Here is a 23,773-nt window from a genome sequence, read left to right on the forward strand (position 1 = left end):
TCTGGGCCTTTTACAGTAACATAAAGCGTCTATTGTATATTACGCAAGGTGCGCGCGCACGTGCCCATATCGGGAAATTTTCGCATCTTTGTACGTGATTTACGGATTAAGTGCGGGATTTATTTCGCATCTTGATACGTAACTTTCGGACGGAGTTAAGGGATTTATTCCACATTTAGGCGCAATTACTGCGTATAGCGAAACCCGAGTGCAACCTTGCAAATACACTATAGAACACGTGGGTGGCCGATTCATCGGCGGCCTGTGAACAACGCACGTACACACGTGGCTATTCATTGGCACTGCACATGCAGCACACATAGGAACTCAAAAGGTGAACAGTATTAAACCACTAGCTTTATTTAAAACAGTATAGTAATATACTGTGGATAAGGCGGTGATTAATTAAAGAAAATAAGTTTTTTTTCTTTTTGTTCATTTTCCAAAAACAAGCAACTCAAGCATTATTTTAATAGATTCCTATAGCTTATTATAAGGGATTTATACCTGCATAAGTATCTAGTGAAAAGCTACCAGCCTGGGAAGATTTTCTGTACAGAAATATTTCAAATATAAGCATAAGACCAAGGTGTAACTAGCGCCCAGTGTGAAAAATAACTGAGGCGAACGGGTGTGTGACGGCACGACTCAAGCGCAGTGTAGTCCAGTGTAGGACAGTCCAGGTAGGACAGGGTGCACGTGACGACGTGCCCATAGGAACTGCCCCTTCAGTGGAACTGATCCGCTAGGAGGGTACAAGAAGATACATCGGAACCCAGTGATCCGATTAGCTACTTTAGAAAATCCAGTTTTTGGGGGTACAGGAAAACAAGTTTGTTGTACCCTGGAAAAATTAGGCCGCACCTTGCAAGTTGACTAGAAGTTCGCTGCTAGTTGAAAGACTTGGTGATTGAGTATCATACCTCGTATCCTTCGCACCCGCTTGATTGTGGGACTGTTCTAGGAAGCTGTAGAAGTGAGTGTTTGGGGAGCTCTCAGACAAGTAATAACCCACCGATATCTATTAAGCTGTGAACGTTTATTCCTGTAATTATGGGTAATAACGGGTCACGCTGTGATAACGTGCATGTTAGGGAGGAAGCAAGCCGACCAAAAGGATCGGCGGCTTTTATTATGTGCTGTAAGCACGGTGAACGGGCAGTTGTTTACCAAAATAAATGGAGAAAAATGACACAAGGCAGCAAGTTAGAATTTCCCAGTGTTGGTAGCTTCGATCCAGAAATCTTATCGGCAGTAAAAGATGAAATATGTCTACTCTCCAATCGTAAGAAGAGAGTTAAGCACATAGAAATTCTTAAATTGTGGCAGAAGGAAGGGCAGGAACAATGGGGAATCAGATGTCTGGCAGTGCCAGATACAATCAGCCACAATAAAAATGCAACCGTAGCCGCAACAGCCCCCCCACCCCCATATGTGCCGAAGGGGTTAATGACTAATAAGCGAGACAGTAGTAATAATGTAACCGTTGCTAACTTGTACCCTGTCTTTTCCCCTTATAAGGAACGAGAGGAAAACGAGCAGCTGTTGGCACTGGCCGTCTCCCATGCAATTAACATGCGTGAGGGAAAAGCTGAACCGGCTCAACCTGCTGCTGGGGCCCCGGCACAGGGAGAGGAGACGGCTGATGCCAACAGCATAGTCATGGACTCAGGTAAGATAGCACCACACAGCACAGACACAGACGACTCCCAAGCAGGTCCCAGTAATGCAGATGTGGTACAAACATACCCCGTACGCACACTGGAAGTTCCCTATGGTAAGGCAGACAGAGAGGGTGTGATACCTACCAGAAAGATGACCATGCTAAACCCATGGACACGGTTAGAGCTGCGGTCCATCATTACAGATTTCCCTGATCCTAGGAAAGATCTGGCATTGTGCCGGAAATTTGTAAGGGATTTGGGAAACTCTGATGAGCCCACCAACAAGGATTGGAGAATCATGTTGAGGGCCTGTCTCCCCACTCACATAGACATCCCGAAATTCATTCAGGATAGTGGATTGAAAGTGGACAAGGAGATAAATGATGAGATCAACCAGGAAAATATACGCCTAATCAACTTACAATTGGGAGTATATTTTCCGGCGGCAGTGGAATATAGCAAGATTTTCACCATCAAACAAAAGGATGGCGAAACTGCTGCTGATTATTTCACTAAGGCCTTACTGGAGGTATCAAAATACACTGGTGTTTCCGAGCCTAAGGACGACCCCCACCTGAGGGAGATGATTGTCTCTGTGCTGGTGGAAGGGCTTAGGGAAAACCTGAGAGCCAGAGTCCAAACTTCTTTCCCAAATTGGCGTGGAATGACAGTGGATGCCCTACGGGAATCTGCTGTGGACCACGACCGCAACATTAAGAAGCACAGGGAACTGCAAACTGACAAACTGATGATGGTTAGCATCCAAGCCCTTACAAATGCCCCAAATAAAGCTGCATACCAACGAAACACCAGGGACACAGGTAGAAAGCCAATTATCTGTTACAACTGCAATAGGGAAGGTCACTACTCAGCTCATTGTAAGTCGGGAAACCCCAGGAGTTACAAAACACATAGGCGAGAATGGGAGCCTCACCAGGGTGAGACAAGGAAATACCCAACCCCTAGACAATGGGAGGAGACAGACAGGTCACGCAACATGCCTCCTCCCCATCTGATGGCTGACACTGTACTAAGGGCAACCCAGGTAAGACAATAGGAAACAGGTCATACCTGTATCCTACAGCCAGTTAGACTAACACAACACCTTAGAGAGGAACCTCAGGTGAAGGTTGATATAGCTGGAGTAAGGCAAACCTTCTTGGTTGATACAGGGGCGGCCAGATCTGTTCTCAACACTCCTCTTCATTTGGGTTTCACTGACCAATCAGTAGCAGCAATTGGGGTAACAGGAAAAATACAACATTACCCACTGACGAAACCAGCAGAGGTTACAATCGGGCCTCTGCATACCAAACACTCTTTTCTGTTGGCTGCAGCGGCCCCGACTAACCTTCTGGGTAGAGATTTACTATGCAAAATGGGATGTGTCATCTATTGCACCCCCGATGGGGTATTCCTGGACACTCCTAAAAATCTTACACAAGAAGTGCAAGATATGCTGGACAGTCCTCAGAGGCTAATGTTGTATTCCACTGTTGTAGAGTCAAATCCATCTAGGGTAGCTGAAATTACAGCACAAATACCGGGTTCCCTTTGGACTAAAGATGGACAGGATGCTGGGCTGATGGCAAATGTAGCTCCAGTAGAGATCCGCTTAAAAGAAGGAAAGGATAGCCCCAAAAATACCGCAATACCCTTTAAAACCTGAAGTTGAGCTAGGAGTATTCCCAGTGATCCAACGATTGCTCCAACAGGAAATCCTAGTTAGAACTTCCAGCACGGCCAATAGTCCCATCTTTCCTGTGAAAAAGAGCGGGGGGAGGGGCTACAGACTAGTGCAGGATTTAAGAGGGGTAAACAAAGTAGTTTAGAGCCAATTCCCCGTAGTGCCAAACCCAGCTGTCATCCTAATGCAAATCCCACCTCACTGTGCTCATTTCACAGTCATTGACTTGTGTTCTGCGTTCTTCTCTGTCCCTTTGCACCCCGACAGCCAGTATCTGTTCGCCTTTACCTACAGAGGAGTACAGTATACCTGGACACGACTCCCCCAGGGATTCATAGACAGCCCCAGCATCTTCTCCCAGGCCTTGCATGATTGTTTGCAATCCTTTCAACCCATGAGTGGTTCGATACTTATACAGTATGTCGATGACTTATTGTTGTGTTCTGAGTCACTGGAGTCATCAGTGGATGACACTAGACAGCTGCTGATGCATCTCTCAGAGACAGGACATAAAGTATCAAAGGATAAGCTACAATTAAGCCAGACCAGGGTTAAGTATCTGGGCCACTGCCTTACCCAAGGGCTGAGACACCTCACCGACGACCGAATCCAAGCGTATCAGAACATGGTACTGCCACAGACCCAGCCCCAGATCCGTACGTTCCTAGGCATGTGTGGATACTGTCGCAATTGGATCCCAGGATTCTCTATTCTGGCATTACCACTACAAGAGATGGTTTCCTCAACTAAGCCAGATCGGGTCTCTCATACTGAGGAATCTGAGCTGGCTTTCGAGGAACTAAAGGTGAGCCTAACAAAGGCCCCAGCACTGGGAATGCCAGATTATGGGAAACCCTTTGAACTGTACGGAACTGAATCAGCTGGGTGTGCGGCAGGAGTACTTGTACAAAAACATGGTGATGCCAACCGACCAGTAGCGTACTACAGTGGCCAGCTGGACACAGTAGCACGCTCACTCCCAACTTGCTTACGAAGTGTGGCCGCAATAGCACAACTAGTAAGCAAGAGTTAGGACGTGGTGTTGGGACACGATTTAACTGTTCATGCTCCCCATGCTGTCTCTGCCCTCCTAAATTCTGCCCAAACACGTCATGTGTCTTCAGCACGGTTCACCAAGTGGGAACTGGCGCTGATGGCCCCAGTAAATATTACCATCAAAAGATGCAACACACTAAACCCAGCCACATTCCTTCCTCATGTGCCCTCCAAGGCACAAAGGGTGGAGGGTGATGGGAATGTTGCTGAAAATGGTAAAGCAGAGTTTAGTGATGGTGAGGATAAGCATGATTGCATGACCTACCTGAATCAGACCTTTACAGCGCGTCCTGACATAAGCGACAGCCCATTAAGTGAGGTAGACATAACCTTATTCACTGATGGTAGCTGTCATAGACAGACGGAGATGGGAGAGCTGTGCACAGGCTACGCGGTAGTAGATGGAGAAGGTATTGTGGAAGCTGAACCCTTGGGACCACCTCACTCAGCACAAGTAGCGGAACTGGTGGCATTGACCAGAGCATGTGAACTGGCCAAAGGAAAATCAGTTAACATATATACCGACTCCAGATATGCTTTCGGAGTAGTACATGATTTTGGAGCCCTATGGCGCCTCCGAAATTTCATGACGGCGGCTGGCACACCAGTGGCGCATGCGACATACATTAGAAGACTTCTGGGAGCTATCCAGCTTCCAGACAGAGTGGCTGTTATCAAGTGCAAAGCTCATACATCAGAGAAGGACCCGGTGTCACTTGGTAACAGCCGCGCTGATGAGGCAGCGAAAAGGGCCGCATGCCCTGTAAAAATTTTCACCCATCCTACAAACCTTTGTACACTGAACATGGTATCCACATCCAAACTGATAGACATGCAGAATTTGTGTTCCCCACAGGAAAGAGCAGTATGGAAGTCGAAGGGATGTGGCCAAGAGTCCACCGGACTTTGGAGAGATGGACACGGGAAACCAGTGGCCCCCAGGGCATACCTTCCTAGTCTAGCCGAGGCGGCCCATGGGCTGACACATCTTGGGAAGGAAGGTATGTGCAAGCTGATAAAGGCCTACTGGTGTGCACCAGGGTTCGCTTCTCAAGCAGGTAGAGTGGCAATGTCATGCCTCACCTGTTTGAGGAAGAACGTTGGAAAAGCCATCCCAACAGAGCCATCCCACATCCCTCCTACAGAAGGCCCTTTCCAGGTAATACAAATCGACTTCATACAGTTACCACCCTGTAGAAATTTGAAATATGTATTAGTTTGTGTTGACATGTTTTCCAGCTGGGTGGAGGCTTTCCCCGCTGCCTCCAACACTGCTACCTTTACAGCAAAGAAAATATGTCAGGAGTTTGTCTGTAGATATGGTATCCCAAAGGTCATTGAGAGTGACAGAGGCACTCATTTCACAGGAGAGGTCTTCCAAATCATGTGTAAACTCCTGGGGATTAATAGTAAACTTCATACTCCATATCGTCCCCAGGCGAGCGCCAAAGTTGAGAGAATGAATGGTACTATTAAGAACAAATTGGGTAAAGTTATGGCTGAAGCAGGGTTGTTATGGCCAGAGGCATTGCCTATTGTGCTGTATAGCATTAGGACCACTCCCAGGACTCCGCTCAACTTGTCCCCCTTCGAGATATTGTTTGGTCGGCAGCCACACATCATGATAGACCCACAGGATGATCTCAAATGTAATAATGAGTTAACTGTACAGTATATCCTAAAGCTAAACAAACAGCTAAGGAAACAACAAAAGCAGCTGAATTTACTGAACCCTGATATGCCTACCGAGAATTGTCATAATCTTAAACCAGGAGACTTTGTTATGATCCGAAATTTTTTACGCTCAGGTTGTTTGATAGACCGTTGGGAAGGACCGTACCAAGTTTTGTTGACCAGCACTACATCAATTAAAGTCGCAGAGAGAGAGACTTGGATACATTCGTCCCACTGCAAGAAAGCCAGTAACCCAGAGTCCCAGTGTGCAGAGAGCGAAAGAGAAGAAGTCTCGCTAGAAGCATTGTTCCGGGAAGACTGAGAAGCAGCCAAGGTCAAGCAACCTGAGCGAGCAAAGGTCCAAGAGCAGAGCAAATAAAAGTCCCCCGGTAGAGATGATGGAAGGACTCCAAGCAACAGGTTCACAGTTATGCATCTATTTCCTTGTTTTCCTTCTGTTTCCTCTTCTTCATCCAAGGATACTCGGTGGCTGCCACATACTAGAGCGATCGGAGCGGAGTTCTGACAGTGTAATAATGGACCCAGATATGGGTGAGGTAGAATCCCTAAACCAGCTTGACACTTTGACCATGACAGGAGAAGGTAAAAGGTATGAGGAAAACGTAGTTCAAGGGCTATGTGATGAGTTATTGTCTGGTGAGTACTGTGTCTGTAGATATTGTCAACCTAAAATGGAAGAAGAATGCATCCAGCGATGTAAGTCGACAAGTAAGGCGACTACCGGCCGACATCCCTTGAGTGATTACCACTCACTAGTGGGTAAGGTCTTAAACCAAACAGAATGCTGGGTGTGTTCACAAGTACTACATAAAAGGAGTAGTGTAGGCCTAGTCCCATACCCGCTTAATATTTCTGAGATTAGTGTACTAAATAAAGGGAGGCCACTGGATAAGAGATACCTGTATACCAGGTCCCCTAGTCTTAGATTACACCCATACCAAGTGGACAAATCCCTGGTATGTATGAACTTCTCTAGTTCCAGAACGATTGGCACTTGGGAAGTGACATGGCACAACCAGACAATAACTTACTCCCAGCGTCCAGATGGAGAGCCTATTGATAAGGAATTATTGTTAAAAATCCGAACCAGTGGGAGACACTATAAATATGTCTACACGGTGAAGAAAAGTAAAATGATGGCCGGCAGAGTATCAGCCGGCTACTGTAATATGACCCTACAGCCAGAAACTTGTGAGGAACAAGTCAGGAAGCAGGGGACGGGAATGTTCTTATGGATAATGTGTGACAAGATCATGAAATACTCTGTCCCTTATTTTCTCCCTGACGACGTTTATTATATTTGTGGTAGAAGGGCGTACAAATGGCTCTCCATGAACTACGTTGGTATTTGTTATTTAGGCAGAGTATTACCTGAAGTGATGACCCTCACACATGATGAGATGGTGAGCATACACAGAGGTATACCTCCTCCTTACACTCATACCCATTATGATCAAATCCACAAAAGGGATTTAACAATCAAGAAAGAACCCCTAGCTTCTGAAATGATACACGAGTCGTTCGGTATCCAACTCCTCATTGCATTAGATATCACCCATACCGCCAGAGGAGTCATAAATTTTAAATATATACAAGCATTAGCCAGCTTGATAGATAACATCACTGAGATTTATGATGACACTTTTAGATACACGGGGAGGGAGTTGCAAGCGTATAAAAGAGAGCTAGTCCAACATCGGATGGTGTTGAACTATCTGACAGCTATGACAGGAGGATATTGTGTCACCCTCTCTACACAGTTTGGGGTGAAATGTTGTACATATATCACCAACAATACTGAAGACCCAGAAGAAATCATTGATCATCGGATGGATGAGATTCTTCAGCTTAAATGGGAATTTAGAAGGGAACATAATATCAGCCTGGCAGAAATAGGTAACAAAGTTAGCGAATGGACCTCCTGGTTGAATCCAATGCACTGGTTCTCCGGTTTAGGAGAATGGGCACAAGGAATCATCGCTAACATAGGGAAACTCCTACTCTGTATCGGTGGTGCCATCATAGTCTTTGTGCTATTGTTCAAATGTTTAAAGGTGGTGACCCGGGGAAAGACAAAACGTACCGAAATCATGAGTGTAAGAACGAGAGATACAGAGGAAGACCAGGGTTTGGTATATGACCCTAGAATCGAAACCACCTCCCTTTAAAGAAACCATATTTGTGAAAGTATATATGTTGTAACCACCCCTGTTTTTATTTTTATCCCAAAATTGTACATTATCCTTCGTGACCCTGAGTAGATTGTTCGATAAATGCGGCCCATCGTTTATCCATGATCCTGGATCGGCCGAGAGCAGATGGTTTACTCCCCTTATATGTTTAATTCATGTATCCCAATTTCTCTGTTAGTATTATGAATTTCTGTATTGCTGTGTAAAATGTTTTGTATTGTAACAGTTTTATATTTACTGTTAAAGGGTGGACTGTGGAAGTCGAGTTGCACACACGCCATTTTAGGATAGTATGGCCGCCATTTTGGTTCGCAGAGTTGCGCAAATAAAGTTTCCATACCCGAGTATGTGTGACAAAGTGGACCAGAAGAGTAGCCATACTATCACACATAAATTCATAATGACATACTTACACTAAATAAAATATAGTTAAAGGTTTAGAACGCCACACATAGCTTAGTTAGCATTGCATACATCTATCTGCATAGTGTTTAGTACCGTTCCGTTCCGTTTCTTATGCGCAGTATTCCGGTCATTGCGAATATTTCGCAATAGACACGGCCCGATAGTTATGGACATAATTCCATATTCCCAAGACAGTTTCGGTTGAAAGTATATAACAAAGGAATCTAGATGTAACCGGTTTCTACAGCTATTTACGACTCCTGACGTCGATACCAACAAACAAAGGACTCCTAAAGTTCACTCCCCTGCACCTATTCAAACCAGGTGCCTCATCTAACCCCCAATCACAGTGGACCTGACATACGATCTCTGACCATTGGGAATGGCCTTTGACCTCCCCTTTCTGACCCTATAAGATAGGCGACCCAGAACAGTCAGGTCACTTCGGCACATCTTTCTTTCCATGACCTTCAACCGGGCTATAGTTCAATCCTGAACGATAGCGAGCTCTGACCGGACTGCGCTTCGCATATTTGATGAGACGGTAACGGTTGCATTCACGGTACTTATACTTATTGTATTGTTGGCTGATTGTATCCTGTATCTGTTTTTCTTCCCTTAGTAGAGCCTGTTTAGTATATTCATTGTTAGACTATTGTATAACTTGTTATACCTGTATTTTCTATTTCTGTAACCCCCTTTTGTCCATTAGGGACTTAAATACAACCTTTTACGGAGTTCTTATCTCCTTATTTCTATACAGTGGTTTGTGTCTGTTATTCGCACTTAGCGATAAAGGTATATTACGGACACAGTCCTTAAAGGTATATTCGCAGATTAGAGACAAAGTACTGCGAAGGGATCTCTTATTAAGGTATTGGTTCTTGGGTGTAATATACACAATAAAGGTACGCTACGCTGCGCTACGCTTTGTTCGCACGTAGCTAGGTATAAAGGGTACGCAGGTTACGGACAGAATACGTAACCTGCGCTTTTCACTTATTGTTACTTTGGTCATAATTCATCGTCATTAACAGAGTCATACTGCATTAAGGAATTGCCATACCAGCGTGTCTGGCGCGGCCGCGTCACTGGGCGTGATGATGTCATCACGTAGCGTCAGCGCGTTCCAGATCATCGCCAATACTGTTACCTTCTGCTGCCTAGGTAACCAGACTCCGCCCCAGCCAAACATCAACAAACCTACGTGTCCCACGTTATCTGCTGCCACTGGGCAGAGTGCTTGTTACAGCAACAGTCCCAGGGCCAGATATTTTCGGGGATAGCGGGCTAGTGAGGCTGGATATCAGCGAATGTGGCTGTGGAACCATGTAATAGGCATGATCTATGAACATAGCCTCCCATCCCGGTCTCCCCTATACCCAGTCATGTGTCACGTCAGTGCCACAATGCCAGGGTTGGGGTTCTTCAGGATATATCCAGAGGCTTAGTCCCTACTATCAAACTAATAAAGCCCGTGCCAACGTGACCAGCAACAAATAGCGATAATTCTGAAAAAAAGGGGGAGGAGAATAAATTGCCAGTAAGACCATGCATCAGTATGGCCACAAGGGCTGCCTAGAGTGACTCAGTGTGCTCAAGTTTCTGTATAAAGTGAAAATAGAATATCCCATAAACACGATTGATGGTGAATACATCACACAAAAGGTATACCATAACTAGACAAAAGAAATCAAAAATATGTCAGAAAAATGTCAAAAAATCGACACAACCATCGACATAAAATGACAAAACATCAGAGGAATGCCGAGAGAGGGAATTCTTCATTAAGGCCGCCTGGGGATAATGAACCCAATTTGCGGATCCATTGGCATTCCCGTTGTAACAGCATTTTATGCCTATCCCCTCCTCTTCTAAGGGGTGGGATGTGGTCCACCGCCATATAGGTGAAATCCTTTAAAGAGTGTCCACAGGTGGGGTTCCTGCATCAATCCCCACAGAGGCCTTTTTTATTGAGGACCTATGCATAGAGATGCGTTCCTTAACCATTCGGATGGTCTTCCCTATGTATATTTTACCACAGGGACATGTGATAGCATATATTACGAATCTGGATTCACAATTCAAACGGTGGAAAATTTTGAACTGCATTCCATTTGAAGGATTCAAGAACTCTGATCCTGTTGTCACAAACGGGCAATTAGCACATCCCGTGCATTTGTAGGATCCTGCCGGTCTACGTAACCACGTGGTGCTGATATTAGTGGAAGGGCTGATATCAGAATAAGAGATCCTCTGTTTTAGGTTAGGGCTGCGTTTGTAACTGAAAAGGGGTAGTTGGGTGCATTCTGATCCAATCACAGGATCAGTGTTGATAATGTGCCAGTGCTTGGTGATCGCAGATTTAAGGGTATATGATACAGTTGAATAGGTAGTTGGAAAGACGACCCTGTTGGTTTGTTTGGACTTAGAGCCACCTTCTTGTTGTAACAACTGTTCCCTATCCAATGCCATGCACTTCTCCACTGCTGCATTAACTTCCTTTTTGTCATATCCTCTTGCGAGGAATTTAGATGCCATCAGTTGCAAGTCCCTCAGTAGCTCCTCCTTCTCTGAGGTTATCCTGGAGACCCGTATTAACTGAGAGAAGGGAAGACCCTTCTTTAGTGGAGCAGGGTGGAAGCTAGAGTAAGCTAATAGGGTATTTTTATCTGTTTTCTTTGTGAACACCCTAGTCGCATATTTATCATTCATGGCTGTCACCGTAACGTCAAGGAAGTCCATAGTTGTTGGATGCCAGTTATGGGTAAAGCGTATTCGTCCTGGTATATGATTGTGTGTATACATATATATATACACACACACATATATATATATATATATATATATATACATACAGGGGCGTCAACAGCAGTGTAGACCCCTGGGCATAGCAATGTATTGGGGCCCCTACCGATCCTCCAGCGGTAGGGGTGGGGGAAGCTTTGATGTCCCGCGGGTGGTAGGGGGTATTATATCAACCACTCAGCATGTAGGGCCTGGATCAGTAATTTCCACTAATTAACCCTTTACTGCACAGATGGTGGGAGATGGGGTGGGAGAAGGGGGCATTGGGCTGAATGAAGAGGTCCTGATACATAACTTTCAGGGTGGTAGAGGATGTTTAATACGCAGAGGAGGGGTGTATAGTGGAGTGGGCTTATTATTCATAATTTTCTGGTGGGAGGACAGCTTGCTTGACTGCAGATATCTCCAGTTCCCGGAAATAGATTTCCTAGATTTTAATGGAATTAAAAACTAGAGAATCCCACCTACCAAATGGTATTGGGGACTAGGGGATCAGAGTTCAGGAGGCAGAGCAATCTGCCAACGAGAATATAAAACTACATACCAGGTGTGTGGAGCTGGAGCAGTAACCAGCTGCTAGAAGGCTGATATTTCTGGTTCTGGGCTACTAGTATCCATCAAAGGGGGAGAGTCCCAGCTTTTGGAATATACCCTCAGAAAAACTCTAAGTCAGACAGAACCTGAAATATCTGACTGGGAAGAGCAATTAACACGCTTGGATGGGGACCACTGCTTGAAGTCACATATCTCCGGTTCCCTTAGACTCCTGGGGGAGTTTCTGGGTACTCAGAAACCCCCCTGCATGCGTCACTGCTCCCAGAATTCACCACAGCTGTCGCTCTGTGCATGCGCAGAGGGGCTCCCGGGTCTCATCTCTCTCACAGAGATGTCGGCACTCAAAGGGTTAAAGGTTGTGTTTAAAACAATGACAGTTAGAAACTATTTAATCTCTCCCCACTTTATCACTCTCAAATGGTAGTACATCTGCCCATAGGTGTGGAAAGAAAATGTACTCCTTCCTTATTTCAGTATTCGTGCGTGAATAATACCACTACGGCTTTCGAGCGTCGGGAAGGGTTTCTGGCAATGAGACTTTGCAGTGCGGCACGGTTCTTAAAACGCAATAAAAATCTGATTAATAAGTAAAGAGAAGCTTATTTTGTGTGCGCACCAAGTCTGCCCTCACGCAGCCCGAAATGAATCATGAAGACATTTGTCTGTTTGGTAAATGATATTGACTGAGGGAGAAAGATTACTTTTCCTACAGTGAAAAATACATTTTCTTCAATTATGCAAAACGTCGGCGACGGTGCGGAGTTCTCGGGAGTAATTATGGCAGAAAGCAAGAAGAAAATACTTTATTTAACAAACATATTGACGACAAAGTGCATAGGCACAAATTACACGTACTCGCCGGGAAGGCAGGGGCTGAGGAGCTTGCATTCTATGTATGGTTAATGCGGAGATGTCTGCCAGATAATGAGGGGAATTAATTCCTTGTAGCACTTGACTGAAGCAAACAATTGCCAACCTCCCACTGAACATAATAAATACATAGGAACTAAGTAATTGGAGTGGGGAAGAGTTGTTACTAAGCCCAAGGCAAGCGGTGGACTCGGGCTACAGTCGGTGACTCACTGGGGGGAAAATTCTTAGAAAACAATTTACTCCATCTGTAAACACTGCGATGGCTGGAACGTTAATAACAGCTGCTCTTGTTCACCGATTACGTAGCAGGGACCTTTTACGCAGGACCAGTTACTGTATGGACTCATAAACCATTTTTTTAGCCTTTTTAAATGGGTAGAGCTGCAGTGGGAATGCTCCAGGTTGCTGTACCCATTTAAAAATACCATTTTTTTTAAATGGGTAAAAAGCAGAGTTTTACCCATTTAAGAGCTGTTTTATGGCCAGTGGGAAAGGGTCTTAAATGGTATTTAGTAATAATAATAAAGGTTAAGAACATGATTGGCTTCCTGCTTGTGATGACTGCATACCCTCCAAGTGTACCGATTTAGCCGGTACAGTACCGGTTTTTAACGGTCTGTACCTGCTAAAAAGAAATGTACCGAATGTACCGATTTTTCATGATTTGCGGTGACTGCGCTGGTCGGATCGGGAATTCTGTGCTACCAATGTAGCAGCACCCGTTGCCTATTCTGTGGGGCCTTGCGGTCCAGTCAGGGCAGCCAATTTAATGCTGAAACATCTCCCGTCGGCATGCGTTCCACCTGCAGTGGAACGCACATACGCTGATGCCGCGTCACTTCCGGGTGCCGCGGCTTGTCAGCGCTGAACACTTGCCTTCAATGCCTTTCCCCCTCCTTCTGTGCGCCGTTGATATAGCTGGACCCTGAAAGCTGTGCAGCAGATCCACGTTTGTGGCTGGATTTGTAGCCGCCAGCCACAGCAGTGTCTCAGTCAGCTCATACTGGGGTACATATTAAGTTAATGAATGCCCATGAGTTCCTTAAATTAGGATGACAATTATATATGTTATTCTGTGGCCTGGTGCCTGATCTAACATCTATTTATATAACTGTAAATATGTGGGGGAAATAAAAGTGTCCAATCAATGCCCAATACACATTCGGAAAGTGGATGTGGCCACGCCCCCTTTGCCCATGGTCACGCCCCCTTTTGAACGTGTACCAAATTTTGCCCTTCAGATGTTGGAGGGTATGTGACTGTACAGTCACCACATCCAGGAAGTAATCACAGCAGACAGTAGACAGAGAAGAGCTAAACCGTTTTTGTGCTGTACTGCTGTTTACATTCTGCTACCATGCCCAGGTGGACAGAGGAGGAGATCAGGTAACTCATTCAAATTTGTGGGGAAGAAGAAATCATGTGTCAGATGACCGGTACGGTAAAGGATGCTGCAAAATACCATAATATCAGCAATATGATGGCAGCATCAGGATTTATAAGAACCACTACGCAAATTATAAATAAACTGAAGGCATTGAAATGCTTATTCCACAATGTACTAGACCAGAACCGGAACCGAAGCGGCTCTGCACGTAGGGAGTGGTTGTACTTTGACCAATGCATGGCGGTTTTCGGGCATTCTGCACTTGCTAATCCAGTAGCATTATCATCTAGCCTGGCAGCAGCCGGAAGTCGGCATGAAGCTGCACAGTCGTGTGCAGAACAAACATTAATCCCACCTGTGGAACCAGCCCAGTCCACAACATCCACACCCCTGTTTAAGGAGGACATGCTGCGACCGCAGACCCCGGAAGTAATCCCTGAAACACTGATCAGACCACTCCCCACCCCCTCCTTTTGTTCTCTCCAAACGTCATCAGTGTGGGCCTGTGGGGGCAGAAAAGTCCATTCTATATGACAGCCCATATTTACTATGGGTTTAAATGGGTTGCTTAAATGGGTATATGTGAATGTGACAAAAACGGCATTTAAATGGCAAATTACTGTTTAAGAGCTGCAGTGGGAAAGGGTCTTTATAGCTCTTACCCATTTAAAGACCCGTTTACAAATACCTGGTCTTTACCCATTTAGGCAGTGGGAAAGCAGCATTAGACTCAAACAAGCCCCTGGAATGGGAGCAGCTTCAAGGCTGAGACCTTTGCAGGTCTGGGGGTGCACCAGACCACCCATTCCCCCAAAACCCAGCTCCGGATTTTTTCTCCATTTAAACAGCAGAAGGGTGGGGATCGGCACCTCAGGGGCACAAAGTCTCTGTCCATGTACAGACAGAAACCCTTCAACAACCTTAGAGGAGACAGATGCTAGAGGTCCCCCTGCACCTCTAGGATCTATCAGGGCACCTGTCTCTACCTGGAAGTGTGGATTCTGGGAGAGCTGGTGCAATGTGTGCCTATAACCCCCCCCCCCCCCCCCCAGGCAATGAGCATATACTCAACCCTGGGCAATGAGAATGTAATCTCCCCTGGGCAGAGCCTGTAATCTCCCCTGGCAATAAGCATGTAATCCCTCGTGACAATTGCACTGTCAAAACACAGAGTAAAAGCAGTATAAACTTGGTCAATGGTCAACTGCAGGGGGGGGGGTAAATATAAGCATATATAATCAGGGCCGGTGCAAGGCACCGGAGCGCCCCAGGCAAGTCGGGGTGGGGGCGCCCCGGTGCCGGGGGGGGGGGGGGTGGGGGGGGGTAGTACCTGTGAAAAAATGTGCAGTCCGTGCCCCGGAGGAACCAGCGACGCTGTTATCGTGTGTAAGCAGTGCTGGTGCGTGCAGTCCGTGCCGCCGGGGGAACCAGCGGCGCTGTTATCGTGTGTAAGCAGTGCTGGTGCGTGCAGTCCGTGCCGCCGGGGGAACCAGCGGCGCTGTTATCGTGTGTAAGCAGTGCTGGTGCGTGCAGTCCGTGCCGCCGGGGGAACCGGCGGCACTGTTCTCCCTTAGTACCCGGTGCCTTAGTACCTGTGAAAAAACGTGCAGTCCGTGCCGCCGGGGGAACCAGCGGCGCTGTTATCGTGTGCTATTGTAAGCTGGCCGCGGCCGGCGGGGTCCCTACAGTGAATAGAAAATAACTAGCGCTTCCCGCGCTAGTTATTTTCTATTCACTGTAGGGACCCCGCCGGCCGCGGCCAGCTTACACACGATAACAGCGCCGCTGGTTCCCCCGGCGGCACGGACTGCACGCACCAGCACTCAGCAGGGACGCCGGGGTACCGTTCGCTAATGCTGGGGGTGAGGGGTGAGGGCGAACTGCCGCCCTCCAGGTGCCGGCGCCCTAGGCAAATGCCTAGAGCTGCCTAGTGGTGGCGCCGGCCCTGTATATAATATATATTACCACATGAAAAGCCTTTGTTTGTTTCTCTGAATATATATTACCACATGAAAAGCCGTTGTTTGTTTCTCTGTACCTAGTCTGTAGGAGCCCTGACTGCCTCTGATTAAAAACCCTCCCATGACAAGGCCGCTGCTGCGGCTGTCCTTCATGGGCCTGAGAATCATATGATGAGCTAAACCAAGCAGAGGTCAGCACAAGCCTCTCAGCCTCTGATCTCTTGTGCAAAGTCACATGGGACTTAGTCATCTCCCAGTAATGAATTGCACACTTGTGCAGTCAGTGTGCCTTGGCACCCGATGCACAGCACCATTAATCATTGTCATACAGCCCCAATGCCACCTGTATGCAGCACATCACCATGCTTCCAGTAGACAGTACAGCCCCAATGCCACCTGTATGCAGCACAGCACCATGCTAACAGTATACAGTACAGCCCCAATGCCACCTGTATGCAGCACAGCACCATGCTAACAGTATACAGTACAGCCCCAATGCCACCTGTATGCAGCACAGCACCATGCTACCAGTATACAGTACAGCCCCAATGCCACCGGTAAGTAGAACAGCCCTAAAACGGCCACGTAACAGAAATGTTTAGGACCCCAGGGACCCTCGGCCATACTGGGAGCCTGTCCCGTCTGTTTGTCATGTGATAGGGTAACCCTCACCCCCTGAGCCCTTGGTTTGGCTATGCATGTTATCTGTCATGTATGCAGCACTACTGTCTATGTATGTGTCATACTGTCCCAGGCATTGGCTGCAGTGGAGCAAATCGTGCATCACAGATGTTACTACCGAGGTACGTCTCCCCAAAGTTGCCTGGGATGGGTGCGGTATATGAGACAATTAACATGTCGACAAATTCTAGGTTGACCCCAAAAGGTCATCATGCACAATGTCAACATGACAATAGGGTCGACACAAGCAAACAGTCGACATAAATATAGTTGACATCGCTTCTGCTGCGCTCGAAAACACTTTTTCTATAGTCCTGTTTGGGACAATGGGCCTGATTCACACCCTTACTTGGGGCTGCCGATTGTCAAATCTAAGGGTTCCTTATGCGAACGAAACCCATTACTCACTGTTCGATAGATGATTGACAGCCGGGGGCGGCACTTCTGCGTTTGCTGCGACTGCTGCCTAAAAACAGAGGCCGGTCCCGCCGTGGGGAGGGAGGGCCGCCGGCCCCAATCTCCCTATGGTCATTGCAGTGCCGAGTAAGCCTACACTCACTTGGCGTTGCGAACAGGGGGAAAACCATTCGACAGTAAGTGATTTGGTTGGCAAATGGTTTTACTCCTGTGTGCCCCGCTGCGCACGTATTCACATTTGTGCACAGGGGCGGAGGGTCTCAGACGGAGCAGCACTTACCTGATCACTGTGCTACGAAGATTCGCAGCCCAGAGATCCGCTCTGAATCAGGTCCAATATCAGACCAATACAAGGACAGGGAAAATCTAAAATCAAAAGTGAATCAAACTAAATAAACCATCAGGCAATGACCCAAGTAAAGTTATAGAACCCGTAAAACACCCATTTACCCATCCAGGGAGAAATTAATGTCGGGAACATAAGTAATGGCCCTGTACTCTGTCCAAAGCTAACAATCTGCGACTAATTACCAAGCAAATTTATTTCTGTCTGCTTCTGCTGACTGATGTGACACTACTACTGCACCCGCCACGGTCACAATCCCCAGCGGTGGGAACTCTGAGGGGAGTCCGCTAATTTATTTATTAACAGTTTCTTATATAGCGCATACATATTCCGCAGCGCTTTACAGAGTATAGTTGAACATTCACATCAGTCCCTGCCCCAGTGGAGCTTACAATCTATATTCCCTACCACATGTACACGCACACACAGACATTCTAGGGTTAATTTGTTGGGAGCCAATTAACCTACAGTAACAGTATATTTTTGGATTGTGGGAGGAAACCAGAGTACCCGGAGGAAACCCACGCAAGCACGGGGAGAATATACAAACTCTGCACAGTTAGAGCCATGGTGGGGATCGAACACATGATCTCAGTGCTGTGAGGCAGTAATGTAACCATTACACCATCCGTGCTGCCATGGACCTGTAACCTGGAATAATGAGATCAGATGCGGAATTTCACGTTCCTTAGATCCCATCGGGAAGGGTTCCGGGAAATCAGCGCAAGACACACAGCACAGTAGGCCTGGGAGACGCGGCGGTTAAACTATAGGGCTTGATGGGATTATCAGCTTTACTTTATTGCCAAAAAATGCTGAATAATGACACCAGCTGTTATTACATATAAGCCCCGAGCGTGTCCCCCCTGCAGCTATGACAGTCAGTCAGCCCTGGATTACACTTATAAGGAATGCTCCGAGAGATGACTGAACCGTGAATGAATATGTGGCATCTTTGTGCTGCGTGTGTGTGATCTCTGCACAGGTTGAGGCCTCTACGTTGGTGGCCGGTTTGGACAGGAGGGGGGTTACATCTGAAGATATTGGTGTAATTAAAAAGTGCAGCGAAGAGGCCGCCTATTCCCTCAATAGAATAAAACCATCCGGCCGGCCTGTCTGCTGCATTCAGCTTATCAAAGGAACCACCCAGCGTTTTATTAGTCCCAGTATCTACTAATCATTACACGCTTGTGAGGGCGGATGCACCAAGTGGAAGGAACATACAGATATGAGAAACACGTGTTTCATGGCTAAAACCATTATCTAGGTTTTACTGTGACACACAGTAGATTCATAAAGCAGATGATAGAAATACTGTTATAAATGACTGCTTCTGCTACATACTTTCACTTTGAGCTGTGACAGTTTTTACTTTCAATTTGAGCTGTGACAGTTTTTACTTTCAAGCTGTGGCGATTTTTTTGCCCACAAACTCTCCACCCCACCCCCAGTTCCTATGTGCTCCTACCTCCAATCTTTGCCTTCTCAGCTCCCTCTCTCCATATCGAGCAAGTTTGAAACAGATCAGTGTCCCTACAATAATTTCTTTCACTTTCTGTTATGATATCTTTGTCCTTTGGGTGGCCTCTAGTGGTCACAGGAGGTACTTAAGTACATCAGGTGAGAAGTAGTTAGCCTTTATACAGTGTATATATAGATTACATCAAGACTAATTCCGGGTTTCTAACGATCGTATTTCAAACCAGTTGCAGACTATAGGGGCGATTCAGCAGGAGTCACAGTTTCCGGATGTTCGGGAAACTACAATACAGGACCCATTCTACGCATGCGAGGAACAGGTCCTGCATTTGCATCACTATAATGCGATCACCTCTGCCTGTCAGGCACATTATTAGAGAGGTCAGGCACCGCGGAGGAGGGGTTAGTCACATTACTGCAGAGGTAAGGCACTGCGGAGGTGTGGTCAGACACAGCAGAGGAGGGGTTAGTCACATTACTGCAGAGGTTAGGCACCGCAGAGGTGTGGTCAGACATAGCAGAGGAGGGGTTAGTCCAATTACTGCAGATGTAAGGCACTGCGGGGTTGGGGTCATACACAGCAGAGGTGGAGTCAGGCACATTATTAGTGAGGTATTATAGAAGGATAGGGAATGAGGTGGTGGGGTTAGGTACATTATAGAAGGATAGGGAATGAGGTGGTGGGGTTAGGTACATTATAGAAGGATAGGGAATGAGGAGGTAGGGTCAGGCATATTATAGAATGATAGGGAATGAGGAGGTAGGGTCAGGCATATTATAGAATGATAGGGAATGAGGGGGTAGGGTCAGGCATATTATAGGTGGAGTGGGAATAAGGGGGTGTAGTCAGGCATATTATAGAAGGATAGGGAATGAGCGGGTGTGGTCAGGCATATTATAGAAGGATAGGGAATGAGCGGGTGTGGTCAGGCATATTATAGAAGGATAGGGAATGAGCGGGTGTGGTCAGGCATATTATAGAAGGATAGGGAATGAGGGGGTGGGGTCAGGCATATTATAGAAGGATAGGGAATAAGGGGGTGGGGTCAGGCATATTATAGAAGGATAGGGAATGAGGGGGTGGGGTCAGGCATATTATAGAAGGATAGGGAATGAGGGGGTGGGGTCAGGCATATTATAGGTGAATAGGAAAAAGGGGGTGGGGTCTTTCATGAGGGGGTGGGGTCAGTCACATTATTGGTGGAGAGGGAAACAGGAGGCATTTCCAATTGTTACTACGAACACTGCAGCAGTGCATGGTTTGGGTCATTGGGTCAACCACATCCGAAACAGGTCAACATGGCTAAGATTGACATGGCTGGAAGGTCGACACAAGCATTAGGTTGACAATGGCTAGGTCGATAGTCAAAAGGTTGACATAGTTTTTTCACTTTGCTTCTGGCACAACTGTTCTATTCCCAATCCATATCCTGGTGGACTGTAGGGCATGAAATACCGCCTGTCGGCACACGTCGGCTCAGAAAACAGTGAAAAACTCATTGACCTAGCCATTGTCGACCTAATGCTTGTGTCAACCTTCCAACTATGTTGACCTATTTCATGTGTCGACCTGAGCCATGTTGATCTTCAGTGGCCAACCCAATGCATGTTGACCTTATATGTGTCGACTGTGTATTGTACTTGGCGACACTGAGCATGTGTTGCGTTGCTTTGTCTATCCGACCGGCCAATGAGCTTTCCCTGCAGCCGCACATTAACTGACTGATCCTGTAATGTCTCCACTCTTGGCTGGTGATGTATCAGGCACGTACCCCCCACCCGGCTCATTACAGAGGCTGACTCTGAGTTCTGAAGGCCTGGCAAGCAGCAGAGACCACCGTGCTGACCCGCACTATGCTAATTGCTCAGTAGTGTAGCTGGGGAGCCCAGCAGATGGTACAGATCAATGTGATGGGTCATAGTCAAACATCAGGAGCTTTCCTGGCTCCTTGCATAAACCAGAGCCTGTGTAATTAGCTGGTGTGATCACCTCACGGGAAAATCCCAGCATTGGTCATTGCCTTATATTGCTTTTATGCGGAACACGTGCAACGTTCACGATGATGGGAGAAGGGAAGGACGCGGGGTCAGGAGGAAGGGGCGACGATGTAATGATGGCCTAGGAGATAACGGGAGGGAAGACAGGTATGTTCTCCTCTACCATCCTCAGTAACTGTCTGCTGTGAGGGAGCAGCCATTTTGTGATGGGCATTTATAATGGCAACAGGAGGAGCGCCGGGATGTCACCACAGACAGGAAGATCTGCTGGTCCCAGCGGTCTGGCAGCAGAGCAGTATCAGACCTGGCGACAACGGTGGTCCTGATGAAATACCAACACAATCCCATCACACCTGGTAGTCAGTGTGGCCGAATGAGCCCAGTGGCCTGGTGGCTTCTACCATTAAAACATTCCATACAGGGGAGGCTCCAGAGGGCGGGCCTCAGCACAGTTCAAAATTCAAATAGGGGAGCCGCACCCACTGCCACCAACTGCCACTCCAAACTGACTCACTGGCAGTGGGTGTGGCTCCCCTATTTGAATTTTGTACTGTGCTGTAGCCCCGCCTCTGGAGCCGCCACTGCATACACACATGGTTCACACATGCAAAAAACATGTCTAACTCTCAACATGTGCTAAGTCATCCCGCAGCCGTTCTCAATGTTAAACAGGGGAATCCAGCTGTATATTAACATCGGATGTTTATCGGAATGCTGCCATTGCTTGGTGAAAAAACTACCAGCAGAAAAAAAAACATTAATGGTTTTTATTAAAACCATTGGGTATCCTTACTGTGGCAAGCAGCGCCATCTGGAGATGGCATATGCACCCACAAGCAAACACTCAACATCTTTCAGTTTTCAGAGTTTGCCAGGTACCAAGCAGTCATATGGGGCCCCTAAAAATAAATGGACGTGTTACTTAAAACATACAGGAGCTAGTCTTTCCACATGTGTACCGGCCCATGTAATAAATAGGGCCCCTGGAAACATATCATTTTTTTCATCCTAGTGATATTTTATCTGAGTTAGGGCGGGATGTACTAATATACATCGCCGCCCTTCGTCGGCTGTCCGCCGCGATGCCAGCGCATATGTACTAACATATGCGGCTGGCATCGCGATGCGGTGACGGAGCCCCCCCGCGATACCTGTACTCTGGTGTGCCCCTGGTCTCCGTCACCTCCCTGCCGCCTGGCTCTCCCCTCACTGACAAAACAAAAATGATGGTGCCCCCATACATTAATTATAATTTTGTTTTACCTACATGCTCATTGACAGTGGTTACATGCTCATTGCCAGGGGTTTCTTGCTCATTGCCAGGGGTTATGCTCATTGCCAGGGTTTTCTTGCTCATTGCCAGGGGTTATGCTGATTGCCAGTGGTTTCATGCTCATTGCCCAGGGTTTATTGCTTATTGCCAGGGGGTTACATGCTTCTTGCCAGGGGCTATTTTTATGCTTGTTGCCAGGAGATCACACACTCATTGCTAAGGTGTTTCATATTCATTAGACCCTACGCCCCCACGGCGCCAACGATCCCCAGACACGATGTGTGCAGTGGCGTACTATTTACCGGGGCCCAGGTCTGATGGAGGAGCTCCCATTACCTGCCAGCAGAAGCTGCAGCAGTTCTTCTTGACCCAACACATTCTGCTGTGTGCTGGGCTGCAGAGTGGCCGCCGAGGTGCTTAAGGTGCTATTTAATCTGCCCCACCTGCAGTTTTGCCCATTTTTGAGAACAAAGTACTGCAAACAGATCTGAATAAGGGCCTAAATCCACAGTGCTCATTACATCACATGCCCAGTGGCGTAACTAAAAATTTAGCTCCCCCCAGCCAAAATATTGTCTGGCGCCCCCCTCCCCCCTGAATTGCCTACCCTTGATGAGATATATATCTCATCAGGGTCACTCATCAGGGACACATCTGTCACTCAAAGTGTGTCTGAAGCTGTAACGCTGGGTGGAGCCTCTGACTCACATGACTGACTCACATGACAGAGAACCAGCCCAGTGAGCCCACAGTCATAGGAGGGACACATTGCTCTGCTCCTGCACTTTCCTTTTAATGTATGATTGCCATCACCTGTGTTGAAGCACCTTTCCTATCAATTAACCTGTTCAACACAGATGGAGGTAATCATACATTAGGAAGAAAGTCCAGCGGCAGAGCATTGTGTCCCTCCTGGCATAGGTCATGTTGGGAGGTATGCACAGTGCCAGACACCCTCTGCCTCCCCATATTACCCAGCAAAGACACAGCTACTCACCAGACACACCAGGTGATCGCCCCACATACCTCCCAACATGACCCTCTCCAGGAGGGACAGAATGCTCTGTTTGTGGACTTCCATCTTAATTTATGATTGTCATCACCTGTTTTAAACAGGGTAATTGATAAGAAAGGTGTTTAAGCACAGGTGATGGTTATCCATAAATTAAGAAGAAAGTCCAGAAACAGAGCAATGTGTCCCTCCTGGAGAGGGTCATGTTGGGAGGTATGCACCTACCTCCCTCCCTCCCTCCCTCCCTCCTCCCCCCCCGACCCCATTCACGGCAACCCCACGAT

Source organism: Crinia signifera, chromosome 3, assembly GCF_055691185.1.
Source record: "Crinia signifera chromosome 3, ASM5569118v1, whole genome shotgun sequence".
NCBI classification, from domain to species: Eukaryota; Metazoa; Chordata; class Amphibia; order Anura; family Myobatrachidae; genus Crinia; species Crinia signifera.